Below are 24,003 nucleotides of genomic sequence, written 5' to 3' on the forward strand. Positions count from 1 at the left end.
ATAGGGAGGGAAATGTCTACCTACCTCACTTCCCCGTGTTAAAGTTATCCTGCACACGACAAGTCAAATATTAGCCACTTTTTAAAGCTGTGGTATAACTGGGAAGATACTTCTAGGACAGCCCAACACTCATGACTATCAGCTATTGCTCATATCCTAAACTGGATGAAAAACAAGGAAGCTTAATTCAGCCTGAAACAGACAAGGTACGATACTGTGGCTGGCACCGTATGTGAGTGGGTAGTTAAAAATGCACTGAAGATTGTGGGATTATATGCAAAGCCATTCACCAGGGATGTCAAAAAATCAAGGAAATGGGGAGAAGGGGGGAATGGAGAAAAGGACCAATGGGGAAAAAATGGAGGAAATATTTTATATTAATATTTTTACTCATTTTTCATTATCTCCTATGGTGCAGATCTATAAGAATTGGGTATGTATCGACAGGAATGAGATGGAATAAATAGCCATTTTAGCCAGGGCAATGCTGCCATGTCACTGCAACCTTTCTCCCTTGATGAGCCGAGTGAAACTTTTTAATTGAAAATGGCTTTGTGATAAAAGATCCCTTTAAGAAAAAAAATATGTATACTACCTGCATTTAGCCCCAGAGCTGTGGGGAGGACCCACAACAAGAAGCTATTTGTTTCTTTTCTATTAGCATTCTGACTTCCACTTCTTTGACTTTTTCCATGTATTAAATCCAGTGCTGTAAACTTTCGTCAATTTAATTGTCAGATTGGTAAACTAAGCTTGGGTTGATTGATTGGTGGGGTTGCAATTTTAATCAGAAAGGGCAATTTTTTAAAATGCATTTTCAGCTAGTTTGATCTGCTGGGCTTAATAACAAAGGTTGGAAAGAAAGGTTGAAGATGACCTTTCCATCTTGTAAGGAGCTCAGCCTTTTATTTATGAAATATTAAATGTTCTCATACTTCACTGTAGGCAGCCTACAATTCGCTCTTCCATAATGTGCAAATGTATTTAAATCGAATTGATTGATCAGCCAATAATTTTAAATGCAAATGGTTCAAGGGATTCAGAATGAAAAATATATAAGCAAAACTACAGGAAAACATGTACCAGGAAATCTTTAAACCTTCAGAGTTGATCACATTAATCAAACATTTCTCAAACATTTTCTCAGAAACAGATTTTTAAACCCAAGACTGAAGAGATTTTTAAAAACTTTTTTAAACAAATTGTCAAAGAGAAGAATACATAAAACTAATGCCCTCTATGACTATCATTTTTTTTAAAAAAAAAAACTACTGTATTCTGTATAAATGAGTCCCACATTTCTTATATTTCTCCATACAAAGACTACGTCTCTGGCAATCCACTCATAAGTGGCAAATGCAATCAAGCATACAATCCATTGAATAAACAGCGGCATACATTTATCTTTACTTTACATTGCTGCAGTATTAGTCTTTTGACCAAAGAAGGGCACAGTGAATCCATTTACATTGTTAGGTTATCAAATTCCATGTGCTAGATATATAGTTCAAAAGGATAGTATGCTCTGAAAATGTTAGCTTTTGTTGCATAATTATATTTATATAATCCAGTACTTTCTTCCAAACTTGGTAAGTACAGAACATTGTAGAAACATAGGTCTTAAGGAAAGGTTATCCTTATTATGGCTCCAACAAAGTGCTGTTTTCGACAGTTCTTTTCTTTACAAACATAATGGAGTCCATATGGTCTAAATAATACTTTTTGTTATACAAATCATCATTTGATGTCATTATCTTTTTCCAAATTTTTAAAATTGGATTGCTTCATAAAGTTAGCTTAGCAGTGGGAAAAGAGATGAATCTTCTTATTAGACATTATATTCCATAACTTTCTAGCTGACGTAATTGTTTCCAGAAATACTGACAATTTGCTGAAAATACTGACAATATTTAGATCCTAATACTGCCCATCCAACCAAAGATGTTACATATGTCCATTCCAAAATTGCCCAAATTGGGAAATTAATATGAACTGTTGGTTTTCAGTATTTAATACTTGGCAAGCATGACGAGATAGCTCCAGATTCAGAAAACTGAATCCTCCCTCACTAACTGGTAATTGCATCTTTCAGTAAAGATATTCTTAGAATTGAAGAACACCACAGAAATTTTCTAAGCTAAGAAGTAAGAGTTGTGTGTGTGTGTGTGTGTGTGTGTAAAGGTTTCCCTGTCCAGTAATGACTGACTCTAGAACAAGGTGCTCATCTCTGTTTCTTAGCTGAGGAAGCCAACTTTGTCTGAATATATTTTCCATGCTTATGGGGCCAGCATGGCTATACACTAAAGGCGCATGGAAAGATGTTACCTTCTATTAATCTACTGATATTTGCATGCTTTTAAACTGATAGGCAGAAGCTGAGGTGAGGATGGGAGCTCACCCTCTCATGTGGTGTTTGGGTCTCAAACCTGGGCTGCCAGCTTTCCAGCTGACAAACTCAGCATCTTTAGCTGCTGAGCCACCACATATCTCTGTGTGTGCCTGTGGAGGGGGGAGGAGGGAGAGGGAGAGGGAGAGGGAGAGGGAGAGAGAGAGAGAGAGCAATAGCAATAGCAATCTTTCTGTGTATGCATATAAACACATATATACTTGCACAAACATACATACACATACATATGTATATGTGTGCATGCGTGCACACACAAATAAACAAACTAGAATTCCTCTCAGAATATAAATCAATCTGCAAATTATATTAATTTTAAGAGTGTTCACTTTTCCCCAAAAGGGAAATGTTTAATGAATCCATCTACCCATATCTGAAGAAACCTCTCTCTATATTTTATTACATGTTACTGAGTTATACCTAGATATTTAATAGATGTGGTTCAAGTAAGAAATTGATATTCTTTAAATGAATAGGTAACCCTATTTTTCCCCACTGGTGTCAATTTTGATTTGGACCAGTTAATACAGTACTCTGGTATTTTGCTAAAGGCAACTATTATTATTTTTTTTGCATCAACACTGGGATAGTAATATGAGATTTAGAAATAAATAAAATAATGTAATCTGCAAATAAAACATGAAGAGAATTGTTTAAAGCAGTATTTCTCAACCTTAGCAACTTTAAGATATGAGGACCAACTCCCAGAATTCCCCAGCCAGCCATGCTTAGAGTTCTGGGAGTTGAAGTCCACATATCTTAAAAGTTGTCCAAGTTGAGAAAGACTGGTTTAGAGCCTTCCCTTACACTGGGGCTGAGCTACTGGCCACCTGCAATACTTATTCAGCTTCATTTTTGCAATTCCCAGAAAGAGTCCCACATTTCATCAGTGGAATTAGCAACAAATAATTGATTTTAAATTCTTACGATTGGGAAGAGGGATAAAATCAACATGGTCAGCCTCTGCACATTTTAATGGACCTATTTGGTATTAAACCCTCCCTCTCTCAATACAAACACACAGCTTCTCCTATCTTAAATAGAATTAAAATGTCAGTTTCTCTAAAGACGTCAGCCTGGCACTGGCCATTTACCCCCCCCCCACTTTTTTAAAGAAGTCTCAGATAATAAATTAATTAATCCCAAAGACAAGAGCTCTGAGATACTATGTGAAACTCTAACTCTTATCCTAATAAAGATAACAAAGGCAGTTTCCTACCCAATCAAGTGATATCAAGAGATTCTTTTCCTCTGGTTTCCTCATTATTTTTTCATTAACATCCATTAAGAAACATTCTTTTGCAATTTTGTGTAGGTGGGTCAAAACTTTGTCGCATAAAAGTTATTGAACTGACAATCCAAATTAAAGCCAATCTGAATAACTATATGCCAACATTGCACAGCATCCTCCCTGTGAAAAGTAATTTGCAGATTTGCACAATCAGCCTTTGGACATTGTTCACTCTTTATGTGCCAATCAATGCGCAGTTGGAATTAAAGTGCTTCAAAATGTTTAAATGCTCTGTGTCAATGGAGAAGGGGAGAGGGAAATATTATACCACTTTATTCTAATCTTTTAGCTTGCTGATGTCTTGGACTTCAGCTTGTATTATGGAGCTTAGAGTCCTACAAATGAATAAGGATTAATAAAGCATCAGATTTCTTATAAATATCAGTATTAGTATCAGCATGCGAGCTCTTATTACCTACTCCCAGTGGGTGCCAGGATATATAGAATTAAGCTCTGATGGATCTCATGTTTTTTATACTGAGTGTTTTGAAGAATGATTGCAGTGCATGGAGAGAGTTCAGTATGGTACAATCACAGTGACATTTCCATGGTGGAGATGGAAGATGCACTGGTTCCTGGACTAGAGACTATGGTGAAGAAACCTTGGCCCTTACAATAGTTGAATATACGTATGTGTCTCAGGATATCGTTGTAAGATCCAGTCTGGGTTGGTCACCAGGATCAGAGGTTTACTCTTCCAAGTTTTCAGTCTCATGATAGGGCCCAACTTCAGGGAACTTCTCTCTCACAAAGTGTGTGCTTTGGACTATTCTGTGTGTGGTGTTTATATGATGCCTGCTATGTGTGACTTTTTAGATGTTGATTGGAGTGTTGATGGCTGGCTATTCAGTCCTTGGCTGTTGTTTCCTTGTTCTGCCAAGCCCTTTCCCTCTCTATTACACACACTTCTAGACAGAAGTTGCCTGAAGACGGGCTCCAGCACAAGTCTGAAAACTCAGCAGACTAAACCTCTGGTCCCAGTGACTGACCCAGATTGGATCCTTATAGTAGTTCTCCATCCAGCTACTGAGTACTAACATTCCTCTCTGTGTCCATAATGCTGGGTTCTTTGATAGAGATGACATAAGTTTGGAAGTCAGAACTCTAGTTTTTAGCCTAACTTCAAGCAATTGTCCCCGGTTTTGCATCCCACTGTCCTAGACTCTTAAATCCTGCCATTTCCAATTCACTAAATATTGCCAGCGGGGGCAATATTTTTAAGCACATTAAGCAGAGAAGTACAGAGAGAAGACAACTATAAGGAACACTTAAGGCAACGAGGAACACTTAAGGGAACTAGTCTAGTCTTATAAAGAGAAGAATTAAGGGTGACATCATAGCTGTTTTCCAGTACATGAGGGGCAGCCACAGAGAGGTGGAGATCAACTTATTTTCCTAAGCTCCTGAGGGTTAGGACAAGAAGCAATGGATGGAAGCTCACTAAACATAGATCCAACCTGAAATTAAGGAGAAACTTCGGGACCGTGTGAGCAATTAACCAATGGAACCGCATCTCTCTCAGTGAGTGCACCACTGCTGGAAGTTTTCAAGAAAAGATTAGACAACCATTTGTCTGGGATGACATAAGATCTCTTGCCACAGGTAGGAGGTTGGACTAGAAAACCCCCAAGATCCTTCCAGCCCTATGATTCTTTAAGCATATCTCTCACTGTACAATAACCTCATCTTCCTTTTTCTTAAGCATGCTGGCACACTTCCTCTTACTCTGGGCTCATCCATAAGAAGTGGTCTGGTCCAGGAAGCGTCTTCTAGCAATAATTTCTAGGGGCAAAGAATTTCAATAGAGTATACTTGATGAGTGCTTATAAAACATTCAGAATTTGCATTTGGGACTAATGTCCTTTCTCTGGTGGGCATACTGGACTCAGTGTACCACATAATTTTTCTGCGCTACCTCTTTGAGTCTTTAAATGCTCATCAATATCGCCTCCAACTTAATTTTCTATCCTTCCCTCCTTCTCAAAATTTCAACTTAGTATTGATCAGGATGAGTAATAAATAGTTTGGGAATGAGTCACCTTTCTCCTCATCCTATCCAGCAATTAACTCCAGATCTGTAGATAACAATATATTGAGGATTTTTGTTCCCATGCCAAGGACTCCACTATGTTTGCTTCAGATAATCTTCTTTCCCCTGCCAGCCATACTAAGCCTCTATGGCAGTATTAAAAAAAAAAAAAAACTCTGGGTTTTGAACTTGGCAAGGATGCAGAAAAGGAAGAACGCCGACTGCATAAAACATGTGTATTTTTCTGAAAAATATTGTCTTCATTTCACTTCCTGGGATATTTTTCCTAGCAAACTTTCTTAACATAACAGTTTCCTTAAGGATCCGTCAATCTCCTTCATTGCTTGGGGGCATCTGCGCCATTGCAGTACTATAAAACTGAGTATGGCTAGTTCAAATGATGCTTCTGAAAATCAAAGGTAGCCAGCTCACAAGCAACAAACACTAGTTAACTCTCAAATACGAAAAGGAGCCTCGGTTTTGTTCCAGTGGGCATTGATTGTGGGTTAATTTATATTTTCTGCTCAAGTACATTGTTTGTGATGAGAGCTCCCAAATCGCCCATCTTTGGGCATTCTCAGATATCGATTTCTGAAACAGAGACATTTGATAACAGCCAATCAAAGGAAGTATGTTCTTTGATGCATTACATTATGATAAGCAGGGCAGAAAAGAAAATCACTGCACATGCCAGATTTCCAGGCAAATATCCATTATCAACACCATCATCATCGTCCCCCACACACCAAAGATAACTTGTTATAACAGGCAATTCTTATCCAAATGTGCAATACTGGATTTGTTACCCGGCGGGCAGGGGCAGGAGGGGGCAGTGAATAATTATGTTATCCTGCCACTAATATTCTGGATGTGTAAAATTCAAGCTTACAATGGCCACCAGAAAGCTCTCTGTCTTCCCGCTGTTAACATCTCAGCCTCTTCATGTCCCCAAAGTCACTCTGATATTTTCTGCAAGCCTCCTTTTTTCCTCCTTCGTTCTTACTTCCTTCAGCTTCTGGCTCCCTTTATGAAGCAATGTGAGGCAGCTCAGTTTATGCAGTATTAATTAATCTCTTCAGGCTTAGGATTTGGGAGAAAGGCATTTTGTTTCTCTATATCTAATTGCTATGCCTGCGTGCTATTATAACTGCTGAGCTCCAACTGGGAATGGTAGGTCATTTTGACTTCTCTGCTCCTTTTCTTCTTTTTCTTTTTTTAAATGAATCTCCCATTTTCCCCTCAGAGGATTGGTACTTTTTCAACACATTACTGACTCTTCCCTGGACGCTGAATTGTTGCAGCGTTACAGCAGTTAAGCTAATGACTTGGGGAGGAGAAATATTTGTAGGTACCAAATTAGAGCTGTTTTTAACCTGGTGCAGAGATGCAGGGATAGGAGGCATTTCATCACTTCTACAAACAAATACCACTCAAAGTGAGGCCAATATTTAATCTCCAAGCAGATGCAATGTATCACTGGATTGAAAGGCAGTGGGGGCGGGGGGTGCGTAGCTAGCATGTGGCTTACTTCTTCCTCCCACCCCCACCTACCAACAACAGGAAAGAAAGAAAAAACACCTTCTACCATCTCTCTCTTATACACATGTATTTATACACACACATACACACAGACAGACCAGCAAATACACTTCCTGGTTTCAGCATGAAAGAAGACAGAGACAGAAATCTATCCTCACTATGCCTATAATATACTATCAATCCCCCCCCACCCAGTGGTGGGATTTAAAATTTTTACTACTGGTTCTGTGGGCATGGATTGGTGGGTGTGGCTTGGTGGGCATGGCAGAGGAAGGATACTGTAAAATCTCCATTCCCACCCCACCCCACTAACCCACTTTCCAGCTCCGTTCTCCTGTGCAGGGCAACAAAAGAAGACCCAGAGGATCAGCTGGCACTAGGGGGGCAGAGAACGGGGCCAGTCAGAGGTGGCATTTGCTGGTTCTCTGAACTACTCAAAATGTCCGCTACTGGTTCTCCAGAACTGGTCAGAACTTGCTGAATACCCACCTCTGCCCCCACCCTACCATTTACATACCAGTTAGACTTATATCCCATTCCTCATACAGAATTTCAAGGTGGCATACATTCAGTTCCCATCTCTTATTTTTGCCCACAACCACCCTGTAAGGGGATGTTGTGCTGAGAGAGCATGAGTGGCCTCAGATCACCTAGGGAGTTCCCAGGATAAGAAGGATTAAACCTGGACACCTTTTTCCTGGTTCTATGATGAGCATCGGTGGTAGCGCTGTATCCATCCATCCATCCATTCTGGATCTCCAATCTGTCCACCAACTCTTTGGAAGGCTTGAAAATAGAATTTATGGGATGAGGAGGGGAAGGTAGATATTCTTGTGCCTTCTCCTTTAAATTCTCTCAACTCACATGCCGTTCTCATCATCGCTACCCAAGAGCAGTGTGTTGGCCTGATGCAAGCACATTTGCTTGGCGGAGCTCATTGCTCAAGGAAGTAAACCCTACCACCACATGCCTTCCCATTAGCTTTGCTCCCTACTTCACAAGAAGAAGTTGGCAGAATGAGGCAAAGACAGTAAAGTACAACCAAGAGCTCTGAGGGATACCTATGCATCGTCTTTTCTGCCCTCACCTCTTGGCTAGCAACTGCTTGCCTTGGTACCATTGCGCAGGCCATTTCCTCCTCTTTGTTATCCTAGCCTAGGCTGCCCTATGGCTTCTTTTCATTCCTAGTGCTTGAGTGGGGTCCATTCATGTTTCAAGAGGGATAAATATGAGAAAAGTAAAACAGCACAGAGTCAGGACGATTCACAGAGGACTACTTCCTCAGCATGGACCCACCCACTGCTGTCCTCACCTGTTTTTGGAAAAGAGATGCAGGAAAGCAAAAGATGTAGGCAATTGATGGTTACCTCCAATCTTTTCCTTGCAAAACACAGGAATGGACAGACTTGGCAGTGGAAGGGGAGATGTTTGTTTCTGCCTATCCATCAGCATCTGTATATACATGTATACATGCTTGCCGCAAATGACCAGATTTAAATTCCACAAAGTGTTCTTACACGCACTCTTTTTTATACCTAGTTTTCATCTTTTTTCCCCCAAATCTTTTTTTTATTTTTTAAACAAACATACACAAACAAAACATAAAACCATCTTTCAGTTACATACAGCGTGTCAGTTGGTACAAGTCTTTTATGCATCATCTCCATAGTCTCCACTTATGATTTATATAAATTCTCATATTATCAATTGAATACATATATATATATATTATTATCATTGTTAAACATTTATTTGACTACTATTTTTCCATCATTTTATGAGAGCTATTCACCATTTTAATTTAATTTAAATTATAACATTCATTTCATCATCATAAATCCATCCAATAATAGTATATCCTTGAGTTATTTTCTCTCTACAATTTTTTTATACTTATATTGTAAAATTTTCTAAAATATTTCATTTCCATGTTTTTTTCCCAACCTTTGATAAAATAAGTCCCATAACTTATAGTATTGTTTATCTTCTTGCTCTCTAATTTCAAGTGTCAATTTACTCATTTCTGCACACTCTATTTTTTTCTTAATAGCTTCCTCCTCTATTGGAGTTTTCTCATTTTTCCTATTTTTAGCAAATACAATTGTAGCCACTGTTAATACATTTACAATTAAATATTTCAGTTCTCTACTGTATATTTCTGGTAAAATGCCCAATAAAAATATCTCTGGTTTAAAGTCCATATTTTTTTGTCATTTTTTCCAACCATGTGTGGATTTTAGTCCAATATCTTTTAGCCTCTGCACACATCCACCACATATGGTAGTATAATCCCAGTATCTGATGATATTTCCAACATTTCTCTGATTTGTTCTTAAACATTCTTGCTATTCTTGCTGGGGGTAAATGCCACCTGTAAAACATCTTATGCAAATTTTCTTTATATGCTGTTGACACTGTCATTTTATAGTTTTGAAACCACAATTTTTGCCATTTCTCTAAATCAATCCCATATCCAAAATTCTTCCCCAAGCAATCATTGTTTGTTTAACTTGTTCTTCTTCTAATTTAATCTCTAATTAATATTCATATAATTTTTTAATCACCTTTTCATCACTACCTGTCAAAATTTTATCTAATTCAGTCAATTTATCATAAAAAAACCTTCTGTTTTAAAATCTTTATCATATCTAGAATGTATTTGCACATATGAAAACCAATTCATCCTTATATCTTGTTCTTCTAATTCTTGCACAGATTTAAGTTCACCCTTTTCATTCAATATTTTGCCACATCTGACTGTTCCATTTTATATATTACTGGGTATGAAAATGCTTTAATAGTTGATAGCCAGACTGGAATTTTCAAATAATGTTGCCTTTTAATCTTCTCCCAAATTGATAGTAAAACCTCTCATATATAATGCCTCCTAAAGTAGCCATGTATTTTAAACCCCTTGTACCATAGGAAGACATGCCATCCCAACAACAGATCATGTCCTTCTAACATCAATAATCTAGTATTTCTTAGTGTTATCCATTCCTTGACGCACATCAACATTGTCGCCTGGCAGTATAACTCCCAGTTGGGCAAGCCAAACCCTCCTCTTATTCTAGCATCATGTAATAATTTTAATTTAATTCTCGCCTTCTTTCCCTGCCAAATGTATCTCAATACTATTTTATTCAAATCTTCAAAATAATCTTTCCCTAGCCTAATTGGAATTGTCTGGAACAAATATAGAATCCTTGGTAGTATATTCATCTTAATTTTTTATTTTATTTTATTTGGTTTGTCAATTGCTTACAAGATAATAGGTATAAGTAAAAACATAGTTATGAATACATGGATACATATACGAAGAATAAAAGAAACAATAGGACAGGGATGGTAGGCACGTTGGTGCGCTTATGCATGCCTCCTACAGACCTCTTAGGAAAGGGGTGACATCAATAGTAGACAGTAAGGTTAAAGTTTTTGGAGTTTGGGGAAGAAACCACAAAGTCAGGTAGAGTATTCCAGACACTGACCACTCTGTTGCTGAAGTCGTATTTCCTGCAATCAAGTTTGGTGCGATTAACCTTGAGTTTGTATCTATTGTGTGCTCTTGTATTGTTATGGTTGAAGCTGAAGTATTCATTGACAGGTAGGACATTGCAATGTATAATTTTATATATACTGTACTTAGATTGGACCGAAGGCAGAATAGTTCTAGGTTTTCTAGATCTAGAATTTCAAGTCTGGTGGCATAAGGTATTCTGCAACCAGTAGAGGAATGGAGAACTCTTCTTGTGAAATATTTCTGGACTTTCTCAACTGTGTTAATATCAGATACGTAATGTGGGTTCCAGACTGATGATGATGATGATGATGATGATGATGATGATGATGATGATGATGATTGTTGATATTCTCCCTATTAAAGATAATTGCAGATTTTCCCATTTTGCCAAATCTGTCACAATCTGTTGTTTGAGTTTATAATAATTATCCTCTTTAAGTGTACCACATCTAGCTGTCAAGTGTATTCCCAAATACTTAACTTTATTTGTGGCCTGGATCTTCAGAACCTCTGCCAATTCTTTCTTTCGTTTTTCAAGCATATTCTTTTTCAAAATCTTCATTTTATCCTTATTTATTTTCAAACCTGCTACCTGTGCATATTCCTCTATCTTTTCTATCAATTTAGATGCTGTTTCTAATGGATCCTCTAAGATAAAGACCAGGTCATCTGCAAATGCTTGTAATTTATATTCTTCCTTTTTAATTTTCAGTCCTTTTATTTCCTTTTCTTCTCAAATATTTCTGTTTAATACTTCCAATGTCAACACAAACAACAGAGGTGACAACGGGCAATTTTGTCTTGTTCCTTTTTCTATATCAATACAATCTGTCAATTCACCATTTATCATTACCTTTGCTGATTGTTTATGGTATATAGCTTCTATGGCTTGGATAAATTTCTTACCAAAGCCCATCTGCTCCAATTGTAATAATATAAATCGCCAATTCACATTATCAAAGGCTTTCTTTCTTTTTTTTTAATAATAAAGTTTTCTTTGGGTTTTCACACATACAAAATACAAGTAAAACATCTTTTTTGAAAATAGCATGGTTCCGGGTTGAACTTCTTTATACAGACACAAAACTCAATTTCATGCTCCTTTTTGTATTCTGTTCCATATCTTATACTATTTTACATTTTCTATATAGTTTTTCCCCTCTTTTAATTTTCTCAATTTTATTTTGATTATCTCACCTCAATTCAAATCATTATATTTATACTTTTGTCTGTTCTGTTTTAATTTCTGTTTCAATTTCATATATATATCTTTTCTCATTAAACAAATTTTCTCCTGTAGTTACTAATTGGAGTATGACACCTTTATATCTTTTAATTACATCCATTCAACTTTTATTTAAACTTCAATATATATCTTAAGTTTATGACCTTCAATATAATACATAATACATAACTTCCAATCGAATTCTGCTTGGTACATTCTTATAATACACACTATATTCTTTAAAAGAAAGAAAGAAAGATTGTAAATAGATGTAATTATAAACCTTCATTCCATTCCAGTTCAATTCTATCATTAATAATCATTGAAATCTTAAGATCTTTAACACTTCTTTTCAATTAAATATCATACTTCCTTAAAAACACATATAATCTCCATAATTAATTTTTCTCTTATTTCTCTTCACATATGTTTTATAAATCATTAAATATACCTTTTGTTACATTTATTTATTGACAAGCATTTCACTGAATTACGATAGCTATTTTATCAGACATTATAATCATACATTGTTTCATATTTTCTAAAATTATTTCTGCTTCTAATGTTACCATACTCTCTTATGTACCTTTGCAGAATCCCTTTTTCCATTAAGTTTTCACCCATTATCTCTATATATGCCCTGTTTCTCTATATTTTGATTCTGTCCTTTATAATTTCTTTTCCTTTCTTTCTTCCCTCTCATCTTCTCCCTCCCCTTTTTACCCCCTTGTCTTTCTAGTTCTAATTCTCTCTTTTGCATTTCCCTCTTCTGTTGCTTTCTGATTTTGTACTTATTTTTCCACTCTATTTTGGGGGGGTGGGTAGGTTTTTTTTCCCAATCTTAAACTTTCCATTCTCTTTTCCCCCTTTCCTTTTGTTTCCCCATCTAAGATTACTTGTTCATTAAAGACGGTTTCTTCTTTGTCGCAATCTTCTTGTTCTGCAGGCATTTCTTGTTTCTCATAATTCCAAATCTCCATTTCTAAAAACTGAAATAGGAAGCCAAAAGAACCTCTCTCTTCTTGTGCATCTTCTTTGTACTTTTTAAGTTCAATTTTCAGTTCTTCTAAAAGTGGAGCCATTTTAAACAGTTTTAAACAACCACCTGATTGATTTTAGTCATTCAAAACAATAACCAAGAATCCAGAAATCACCAAGTAATCCAGATAGTCCCGAGTTATATCTTCTTATTTCTTTTTCTACTTTCTCTTCCTGGGGTTTTTGTTGCGATATTTCAGTTAGAATGTATCTTTTGGAAGTCTTGTTGAGATTTTACTGTAAGTTCTTTTTTAATTCCAGGCAGTCTCCTCCCCTCCAGATCCTACCCTTTTATTCTTTTTTTCTCCTTTCCTGTTTTCAAAAGCTTTTAATTATCCAGAAATCTCTATTACCCCTTTGACTTTTTATTTTCAGCATTAAATGCCTATTGATGTCAAAGTGGATTTTTTTTTCCAATTTCTTGCTTAAGTCTCTTAGCTGTCAGTATAGAAAAGGAGAAAACCAAATCTTTTCCCTTTTCTTTCTCCTTCGCAGCTTAAAAATCTTCTTTGGGAACAATGTTGTTAAGTTTCAATTCCAGGGTACCTTGGTTGTTGCTTTTTAACCCAGTGGCCAAAACTTTCACTTCTTATCTTCCTCCTGTACATTCTTTTCCAGTTGAGTTCTTCTTTGTGGTGGCCATTTCTGACCACTGCTGCAACTGCCTTCAGGAAAGGGAGTAATGGCCAGCTGGGGAGGAGAGATGTGGCTCTCCTCAACCCTGCTGGCAGTCTCCCCCCTCTTCACCACTTCTACGGGGTGGCTTAGCCCCGAAACCAGCCGGCTCGGGGCGCTCCAGTGGCGAGCATGGATTGAAGCCTCGCAGAGACGAGGTTTCGGTCTGTCGTTGAAGAAGCTCAAACTGGACTCCTGGCGTTATCAAAGGCTTTCTGTGCATCTAAAAATATCAAAGCCATTTGTTTTTCAGGATGTGCCTCATGATATTCCAAAGTGTCCAGGATTATTCTCATGTTATCTTTAATTTGTCTCTTTGGCAGGAATCCATTTTGATCAGGGTATATAAAATTATTCAGGTATCTGAATAATTCTTTCTGCCATTATTGAAGTGAAGTTTTTATAGTCTGAATTTAGCAGGGAAATAGGTCTATAGTTCTTAATTTGTTGTGGGTCAGCATCTCACACACACTCTTGAGTTCTCCCATTCCAGAGCTCTCATCCTCATGGTCATGGTAGTACCAGGTACCTTGACAACATGTAGATTCTTTCATTCCAGAATGCTGCACTTCTGGGCCTGACCATTTATCCTACATGCCCTCCCTTGTGCCACACTGAGTTTCAGGTGAAGGGAAGGTTAGCATGCTGCCCAGATCAATAAAATGTAAGAAAATGGGATCCACCAGAGCTACCTCTGAACAAACAATTCCTTACGGGAAATTCCTGGCTGAGAAAATGAGTTGTCTCCTAATTAACATGAAATTGAATTGGGCAGGAGTAGGTTGTTATATTTGCATTAAAGGTTCTCCTGGCACCAGCATCAAATGAGGAAAGCAGTGGCGAGGTGCAATGGTGGGGCTGGTGTCAGACTCTAGGATGAGCTATTGCTTGTCAGTGCCTAGACTTTGGGAGGGGAGCCCTCCCCCCACCACACAAAGAGATCAGTTGTTCTGCTTTTTCTCTCTTAGGTTGGGGAGTAAGCATCAGGCTGCGTCACTGATTCAGCTATTCCATAAGAAGCCATAATAATATGTGATAGGGAAAGAAATCACCGCCAACCTGCAGAACGTACTGTATAGTGGGGTAGATTCAACATCCATCATACTCCTAGCTTCATCTTGTTGTCTCCTTTGCCCTTGTGGCTGGTCAGCCAGAATTCATGTGTGTGTGTGGTAGGGGGAAGAGGTCAGTTAGATTAGGTTGGAGAAAGAGCACTTTATCTTTGTAGCGATCGCCCTTTTTCCTGGGCATTCCCTCTGCTTTCAAAATCAAGGAGGCCCCCAAAATGTGAACAGATCTGTTTGCAGTGTTTTCTCCAAACATGATTTTTTAATTATTATTCTTAATGTGTACAAATTGCCTGCGATTCACTTTGACCAGACACTTGTGACATAATTCATCCTATGAAAGCCGCAGAGGCAGCAAAGTGTCTCTTTTTCCCTGTAGGCCTCATAAAGCAGCTCCATTCACTGAACCAGAAGCCTTTCCTGGTTCTTGGAAATGTTAAAGGAAGCCCACAGGAATGAAACAAGGTAAAAAGCAAACGCAATGTGGGCTTTGCACAAAGTTCTGTCAAAGCAAAGCACCCCAAATCTGCAGAACAGCAACAGGAGGATGAGACCAAAGTAGAGGAACTGATAGAACTCCATCAATGCCTTGCTTGAACCCTAGAGGCCAAGCAACATTTCAATCTGCTTAGGTTGACTTCCTGTCTCTCATGCTTGACCACAGTGCCTTCTCAATTTCCAAATGTAACACTGAGCATGAGAGACAGACAGAGAGACAGTGTGAGAGAGAGAGAGAGAGAGACAGACAGAGAGACAGAGAGACAGAGACAGAGAGGACATTTCTAAGAATCCAGGCATATCTTTGAACATTTCATTAATGTTTAATAGCCTGACTTTGGAAGTGAAAAGCTCTTCAGATGACAGCAGGAAAGGAAGACATAATACAGACCTTCATTTAGAACAATCTCTGCCTCTCTTGGCTTTTCTTTTCTTTCTCTCCCACTGTTCCTATTAAGGGTTGATATGAATAGGAGGAGGGGTAGAAATGAGAAAGAAAGGTCAGAAAGATGGGGGAAAGAAAGGAGCGAGGGAGGCAGGAGGCTAGGAAATGGAAGAAAATCACTCTCTCTTTTTTTTCCCCTGCTGTCATCACCATGCCAAGACTAATATTCTTTGACCACACAGAACCAAACTTTTTTGGTGAAAAATGATAAGCCAGCAGTAACTGATTATGCTTTACTTAGCTCAGATATCCTCCAAGATGCTGGAAGCTTCTGCTCTCATCCAGTTCCTTAGGTTTGGAATGCCAATTAGACTCATATGCAGGACAGAGGGAACAGCCTTGAAGGGCAGGAGGAAGAGTTGCTGCCAAGGTAGCAGTAAAATAAGAGGGGCTTTCTTGGGCCAAGAAATCTCGACTTCCGGTTTGAAGGGCTTCGGCAGCAGGCAGGAATCCGCGATTGTGCACGGTTTCTGCCTGGGTTCACCGCTGGAGCGTCCCAAGCCGGCTGGCTTTGGGGCTAAGTCACCCCGTAGAGGTGGTGAAGAGGGGGGAGATCGCCAGCAGGGTTGAGGAGAACCGCATCTTTCCCGAAGGCGGTAGGAGCGGTGGTCAGAAATGGCCATCTCAAAGAAGCACTCAACCGGAAAAGAAAGTGCAGGAGGAAGATACGAAGTGAAAGTTTGGGCTGACTGGGTTAAAAAGCAACAACTAAGGTACCCTGGAATTTAAATTTTATAAAATATAACATCGTTCCCAAAGAAGAGTCGGAAGCAACGTAAGAAAGTGAAAAGGGAAAGTTTTTGTTTTCTTCTCTCTCCTTCCTTACATTGACAACTAAGAGATCTGAATAAGAAATCAGAAAAATCCACTTTGTCATCAATAGGCAATTAAGCTGAAAATATAATGAAATGTCAAAGGGACAATAAAGATTTCTGGACACTAAAAAATCCTTTTTTTCTATAAGGAGGAAGGGAGAGGAAAAGAATAAGGGCAGGATCTGGAGGAAGGAGACTGCCTGGACTTCAAAAGAATCTAAAGTAAAATCTCAATAAGATTTCTAAAAGATACATTTTAACTGGAACTTTGCAACTAAATAGTAACTCCAGGAAGAGAAAGTGAAAAAAAAGAAGAAAGTGTAAAATGAAACAGCTTGTGGATTGCTTGGTGACTTTCGGATTTAATGACTAAAAACAATTGGGTGGTTGCTTAAAATTTTTTGCAATGGCATCACTTCTGGATGAATTAAAAATGGAACTTAAAAAATATAAAGAAGATACACAAGAAGGGAAGGGCTCTTTTGGCTTCGTTTTTCAATTCTTAGAAATGGAGATCAGTAACTACGAGGAACAACAAGAAAAGACTGTGCAACAAGAAGATTGGGACAAAGAAGAAGCCATCTTTAATGAACAAGTAACTCTATGTGTGGAAGAAATGGGAAAGGGGGTAAAGAAAATGGAGAATTTAAGAAAATTTAAAAAAATTAAAAAACATTTTTTTAAAAAAAACAGCCAAAAAAGGGAAAAATAATTTGAAAAGTGGGTATAATGTTGGAAAGCAACAGAAAGGGGGAATACAGAAGAGGGAAATGGAGGTGGAGAGACAGGGGGGTAAAAAGGGGAGAGAGAAGAAGAGAGGGAAGATGGAAAGGAAGAGAAGTTACAAAGGTTTGGAGCAAAATGTAAAGAAACAGGACCTACTTAGAGATAATGGGTGAAAATTTAACTGCAAAAAGGATTCTGTGAAGGTACATAAGATTGTATTGTTATATTTGTAATAAAAATAATGTTAGAAAATTGGAAACAACATATGATTAAAAAGAGGGATAAAATAGTTAGTGTAATTTAGTGAAATGTTTGTGAATAAAATAAATGAAATAAAATAAATGAGAAAATTGAATCAGGAAGGAACGGGAACATTTTAAACTAGTCAATGTTTTATAAAATATAAGTGAAGGGGCGGGATTTACTATGGAAAGTTTATAATTGTTTCCATAGAAGTATGATATTTATTTGAAAAGTAATGTGCAAAATGTTAAGATTTAAATGAATATTAATATTAATGATAGAATTGAATTGGAATGGATTGTTGCTTTAATTATATTATACATTTATAATTTTATCTTTTTTTAAGAATACAGTGTGTAGTTTTAGAATGTACCAAGCAGAATCCAAATGGAAGTTATGTATTATATTAAGTATTATAATTTTAGGGGAAAGATATAAAGGCATCATACTCCAATCAGTGATTACAGGAGAAATTTTGTTTAATGAGAAAAGATAGTAGACAGTTGAAACAGGACAGAAAAAGAATATAAGTATAATGATTTGAATTGAGATGAAATAAATAAAATAAAATTAAGAAAGTTAAAAAAGGGGAGAAGCTATATAGAAAATGTAGAACAGTAATAAGATATGGAATGGAATATAAAAATGAGCATCAACTTGAATTTGTGTCTGTATGAAGAGATGTAACCCCGGATTATGCTGCTTTCAAAAAAGATGTTTTATGTTTTTATGTTTTATGTTTTGTTTGTTTATGTTTGTTTTTAAAAACCAATAAAATTTACCAAAAAAAAAAAAAGGAAATCTCAGACAAGTCCTTCCCTGATTCATGCAGGAACAAACTGAGAAGAGGGGGAAGCACATTCAGGCCAGCAAGTTCCTATAGCTGCTATAGTAAAAATAGTCCTGATTTATGTGGCATTGCTTTCTTAGTCTGGTAGGTAGTAGTTGGTCTGATAGACAACTACTGTGGGTAGTAGTTGGTCCGATAGACAACTACTGAGTGAATGGAATGAGAAAAGGATGTAAATGATAATCCTATATGTGTTTAAGAAGAATGTTCTGATGATGGCTTTGTATACTAAAGCCACTGATATGCATACTATCAGTGTTTCTTAATATGGTCCTAGAACCCCCTCAAGACCCTCTTGGGTGGGGGGAAGGTGTGTGAAATCAAAATTATTTGCCAGACATTGAAGATAATTGAAAAAAAATAAACAATATCACTCTTCTCATTATTTTACTTGAAAAAAATAGCTTTTAATGAAAAATATTTTATTTATGTTAAAATCTAATGAGTTTAATATTGTTATGTTTACAATAAATAAATATTCTGCAAAAGCATCCATTTTGTTGGAAATGACTCTAAATAACAAAAACTTGGATCGGTGAAAACACAGAGATTTTATTTGTTAAGCTGTTTGCTAAGAGCAGTTTGAGTCAAGAACCACACCTTAAGATTTCAATACATTACATTTTATAGTTTTTCTATCCCGACACCCCCATGCCCCTCCTACATCGACCCAGTGATCGAGCACAGCTAATTCGAAACACCTTATGGAGCAACACCTCCCAATGACCACCCATCATATATTTTGCCAACATGGCTTTTTCTTATCTTACTTGGTATTAAGGAATGTCCCTTCAGCAGGACCTCTTTCTAATGGTCTGAGAACAAAGAAATATCTATTCTTAACACCAGGAGTGGGATTCAAATTTTTTAACAACCGGTTCTGTGGGCGTGGCTTAGTTGGTGGGCTTGGCTTGGTGGTCATGTGACTGGGTGGATGTGGCTTGGTGGTCATGTTATTGGCTGGGCATGGCCAACTCAATATCACTCACATCAAGGCACGCATCTCCTCTCCTGGCCTCTCGTGACTGTGGGGATAGTGCAAGAGTCGTGAGTGTGAAAAATGGTCATGTCACTTTTTTCAGTGCCATTGTAACTTTGAATGGTCACTCCACCCTAGCATAGTGCCAACAAAAGAGGGGAAAAAAACTCTGGAGAAGTTCCTGAGATAGGAAGTCTAGTCCTGCCAAGAATGTAATAAGGGTTAACGGAAAGGTAGTTTCTGTCAGCAACACCAGAATGTTTCCTTCCTGCCATCCTTACAGGATTAGGCCAGTAATTTCTTCTAACAACCGGTTCTCCAAACTGCTTGGAATGGTAACAACCGATTTTACTGAATAGGTGCGAACTGGTAGAATCCCACCCCTGCCTAACACCACACTTGTTACATATTAATGTTACATTTAGCACATCTTCTTAGAACAACATAATGATTATATGCATCTCTAACTTATTCACCTATGCAAAGTAAAAGTCTGGTAAACTTAAGCAGATGCTTTGAAAAACAAAATCTAACTTCAACTGATTAAAGAAAGTTAGGGCAATGGTTTATCTCTTCTCCTATTGTCCTCCTAATTGATCACTCTAGTCTTTTGTTATGTCAAATGTGTATGTGAATTGCCTTGACAGTTTGAGATACGTACCAGTTCCTGGAGGAGATAGGGGTGGCATTACTTGATACAGAAGGATGTAATTGATTGCAGGTCCATGTTTAACAATGAGTAAATGCATTAGAAAATATATTTACAGAAGGATTACATTAAGATAGCAAATGTCTATAGAGCAACTATCTGCTTAATGCTCTACTATATTATTCTCTTCACCTACATTTTATTTTTGAATTTTCTTATTTCTAACAATTTTAACTTTTAATATGGTAAATATCTGTAAGTGTAATCCATCAAACAAAAATGCACTGAAAAATAGAAACTTCAATCCTAAGAAAGGTCCAGCTCTACTCTCAGGCCACTTCTCCCTCCCCCAATCCCCTGAATACCACCCCTGACTGGGCCTCAGAAAGCCTCCTGGGTGGGGTGGTGAGGGAGGGGAGGAGCCAGTCAGTGGTGCGATTTGCTGGTTCTCTGAACTGCACAGAATTGTAACAACCGGTTCTATAGAACCAGTCCGAACTGGTAGAATCCCACCCCTGTATATATGTATGTTTGTTTGTGTATATGTATATGTGTGTGCATTTATATGTACGGATATATAGATACATTTTCTTTTGAAAGTGGACATCATAATTTAATTTTTAATGGGTGCTTGTGTATTCACAGACAAAACTGACAACAAAGCTTGTCTTGTCTTGTCTTATCTTGCCCTACCTTGCCTTATCTATGCTAGATATCATAATTATTGAGACTTAGAAGTGGGACAGAAAAACTGTTCTGGTTAGAAAAGGATAAAAGTTGGGGCAACCCTCATTTAATAACAATTCCCCTGTTAAGTGACTATTTGAAGTTTACAGGAGTACTGGAAAAGTAACTTTACAACCAGTCCTTGCACTGAGGACCATTGCAGCATTCCTATAGTCACATGGTCAAGATTTGGGCACTTCACAACAAGTGGGCCTTTATGACCACGACACCACCATTGCGAATCACTGTTTGCACACCACGTCTGGATTCCAAAAAGCAGAGTTAATAGAGAAGCTGGCAGTAAAATATCACTGTGACATGACTGTCATGAAACATGATGTCTTGCTTAATGCCCAAAGTGGGAGGGAGGTTGTAGGTCTGTCGCCATCATGTGTTGTCTCCCTTATCTGTTGTGTTACTTAACAACAGAGTTATTGGTTCCAATTGTGATTGTTAGGCAAGGACTGCCTGTATTCTGCTGGGTTTCCTAAGCAGTTGGCTTTGGATCTGAAGGCTTCAACAATTCACAGCTTTTTCTCCCCTGACACCAAACTGTTTTGTGCAAATCAAGCTCTCCCTTGGGCCTGTTTGTCATTTGTCAGTATTTAGAACTGTAAAAGGATTAAAAACACTTCCTTGATGCCAATTTCTCCCACATGGAAACCTTGGTGTTTTGGTGTAACTTGCTTTAATATAGTCATAGGCTTCCTAATTAGCATTTTTCTACATAAACAGTGAAAAATCAAAGTAAATCAAGATAGTTTTCCTTGGATACCAGAAAATTGTCCAGCAAAAGACTCACCCAAAGGCAGAGAAATGTGGTAATTGACATGCAATAGATTATGCTCATTATTATACTGTATTTATTAACAATACTTATATTATTTATATTTATTTCTTTAATATTGCCTCCAGACAATACCAATGGCAAGCATATAAAGCCTGTTCTGTACAAATCCTCCCACAGTATGTTTTGTTATTTACATAAATGTTATTGTACAATGCGCAGAGTCAATGTAGATGTGATAGGAGACCATAAAATTACATAGAGATATAAATAAATAAAGACTACAGTAGGGAAGAAAGGAAGAGTAAGGGATCCATAAGTGTTCTCCTTTAATCAGAGTGATCCCCATGATTAGGATCGGGGTCAGCTCCACCACGGGGATTCTTAGTTGTCTTACTCACTCCATACAGTATGTTATATTTGTTGTCAGGGTTCCGTCCTCAGCAGTTTACTATTACGGCCACGACTGAGCCCAAAATTGATGTTGCTAAGTGAGAAACTTGTGAAGTGAGTTTTTCCCCCATTTTATGACTTTTATCACCACAGTTGTGAAGTGAATCACTGCAGTTCTTAAATTAGTAACGCTGTGGGTTAACTGAGTCCGGATTCCCCATTGACTTTGCTTGTCAGAAGGTGGCAAAAGGGACGTTTATGACTCTGGGACACTGCAACCGTCATAAATGTGAATCAGTGGTCAAGCATCTGAATTGTAATCATGTGCTGCAACAGTCATAAGTGTGAAAAAAATTTCAGTGCCGTTGTCACTTCAAACAGTCACTAAATGAACATCCCAAAGACCTGAGCTTCATACCTTTACCCCACTGGAGCAGTTTCCTTCCGTGCAAAGAAGGGAGCTGAATTTTCATTCCGTCTGCTTAACAACCGGGAAGATCGCTTAACAATCACAATCCGGAGTATAGCCATTGAGTGAAGCAGTCGCATGAGAGGGCTTCTTGCTTAACTCAACAACCAAGATTCCAGTCTCACAATTGACTGCTTCCTGTATTGCTTTTCTAGGCACTTCTGCAATTTAATAACATTCCATCATTTCAGGGTGTTGAAGAGTTTTTGTTATTTTTTTTAGTTCTTGAGCTACTTTCTTCATTTATCTAAGTGCATCTCTTCCCAATTTCCTGTGTCACTTTATTAAATGTATATAGATGGAGGTTCGCATGCAGTATATGTGCAAGCAAGGGCTTGTGTAGCAATGCAGTTCCACTCATCGGCATAGCTGAACCATTCTATCAAGCTAGCTCTCCAAACTGTATTAGATTCTATCAATCCAGCCAGCCATCCCCTCCCCAGAAAACTGTAATCAGACCAATCAGGGATGGGATCCGACCAGTATAACTACCAGTTCCATTGCTCTGCATCACATGCGCCAGTCCCGCGAGTGCAATTTACAACCTGCTGAGCTGCCCGGACAGCTGAGCAGCGCTGCGTGCGGGTGCACAGCAGTTGGAAAAGCCTTTTTTTCCTGCTTTTTCAACCGCAGCTGTGCCGCGCAAAACAGCTGCGGTTGAAAAAGCAGGAAATGAAGGACAGGTAAGAGCCCGGGTGGGCGGGTGGGCCAAAACAGCAGCAGACACAGAACCAGTTCTGTGCCTGCTGCTCTTCTGAGCTACCGGTTCTGTAGAGCTGGACAGAACCGGTAGAATCCCACCCCTGTGACCAATCAGCTGAACAGAGCAACCCCCTCCTCCAGACTTAGAAATTACGACCTCCATTGATCTTTGGGGCGACCTTATAAGATGGCTGAAGATTGTTGCTCCTCAGGAACAGGCAGCAGCTATCCAAACCAACAAGGTCACAAGATATAGGGACAGGTTTCCCTCAGCACAACATCCCACCTCACTGATTGCAAAGCTACCCCCCTGCAGTGGCTTTCTTTTCTCCTGATGAAGCAACTGCAGTAAATAGGCTTGATTAGTCGCAGCTGCACCTGTCAGGTTTTGAAGTGCACTTTTGTTGTTGTTTTTTTGCTGACACCAATCCAGCTACGGCTCCTCGTTTGCCGTTGAAGGTCTCATCCATCTGAAAGAAGGGTTCAGAAGCTTTGCAAGGGGAAGCCAGGTGGCCACTCCAAAGTTGCTAGCTCACAGCTTACAACAAAGGATACCAATTCTTCATCTTGAGGAGCTAATTGTATGCAATTTCCTTCTGACTGATTGTTCTGGATCACTTGAGCTCCCCGATTAAGGAGGAAACAGAAAGATGCTCGTGGGCAGCCGTTGTCCTTCAGGAAATTGAAGAGTCAAGCTGTGAGTCTTCTTGAGCTGAAAGAAAAACATCTAGCTTCTTGCTGGAGGGAAAGGGAGAGGATGCCCTTTTGGAAAACATAGATTCTGAGAAGGACTCTGTATCAATTCTACTCTGTTTCCCTGACTGGGTTTAGTCAGAGGAGATAGCCTGCATTTGTAGAAATTCTTCCATATAACCAAACTGCAGGCTCAATTGTTTTGTAAATAGTGCAAATCCCTTTCAAAAAACCTTTGGA

Source organism: Pseudonaja textilis, chromosome 2 (assembly GCF_049901715.1).
Source record: "Pseudonaja textilis isolate UNSWEBS1 chromosome 2, rPseTex1.2, whole genome shotgun sequence".
NCBI lineage: Eukaryota > Metazoa > Chordata > Lepidosauria > Squamata > Elapidae > Pseudonaja > Pseudonaja textilis.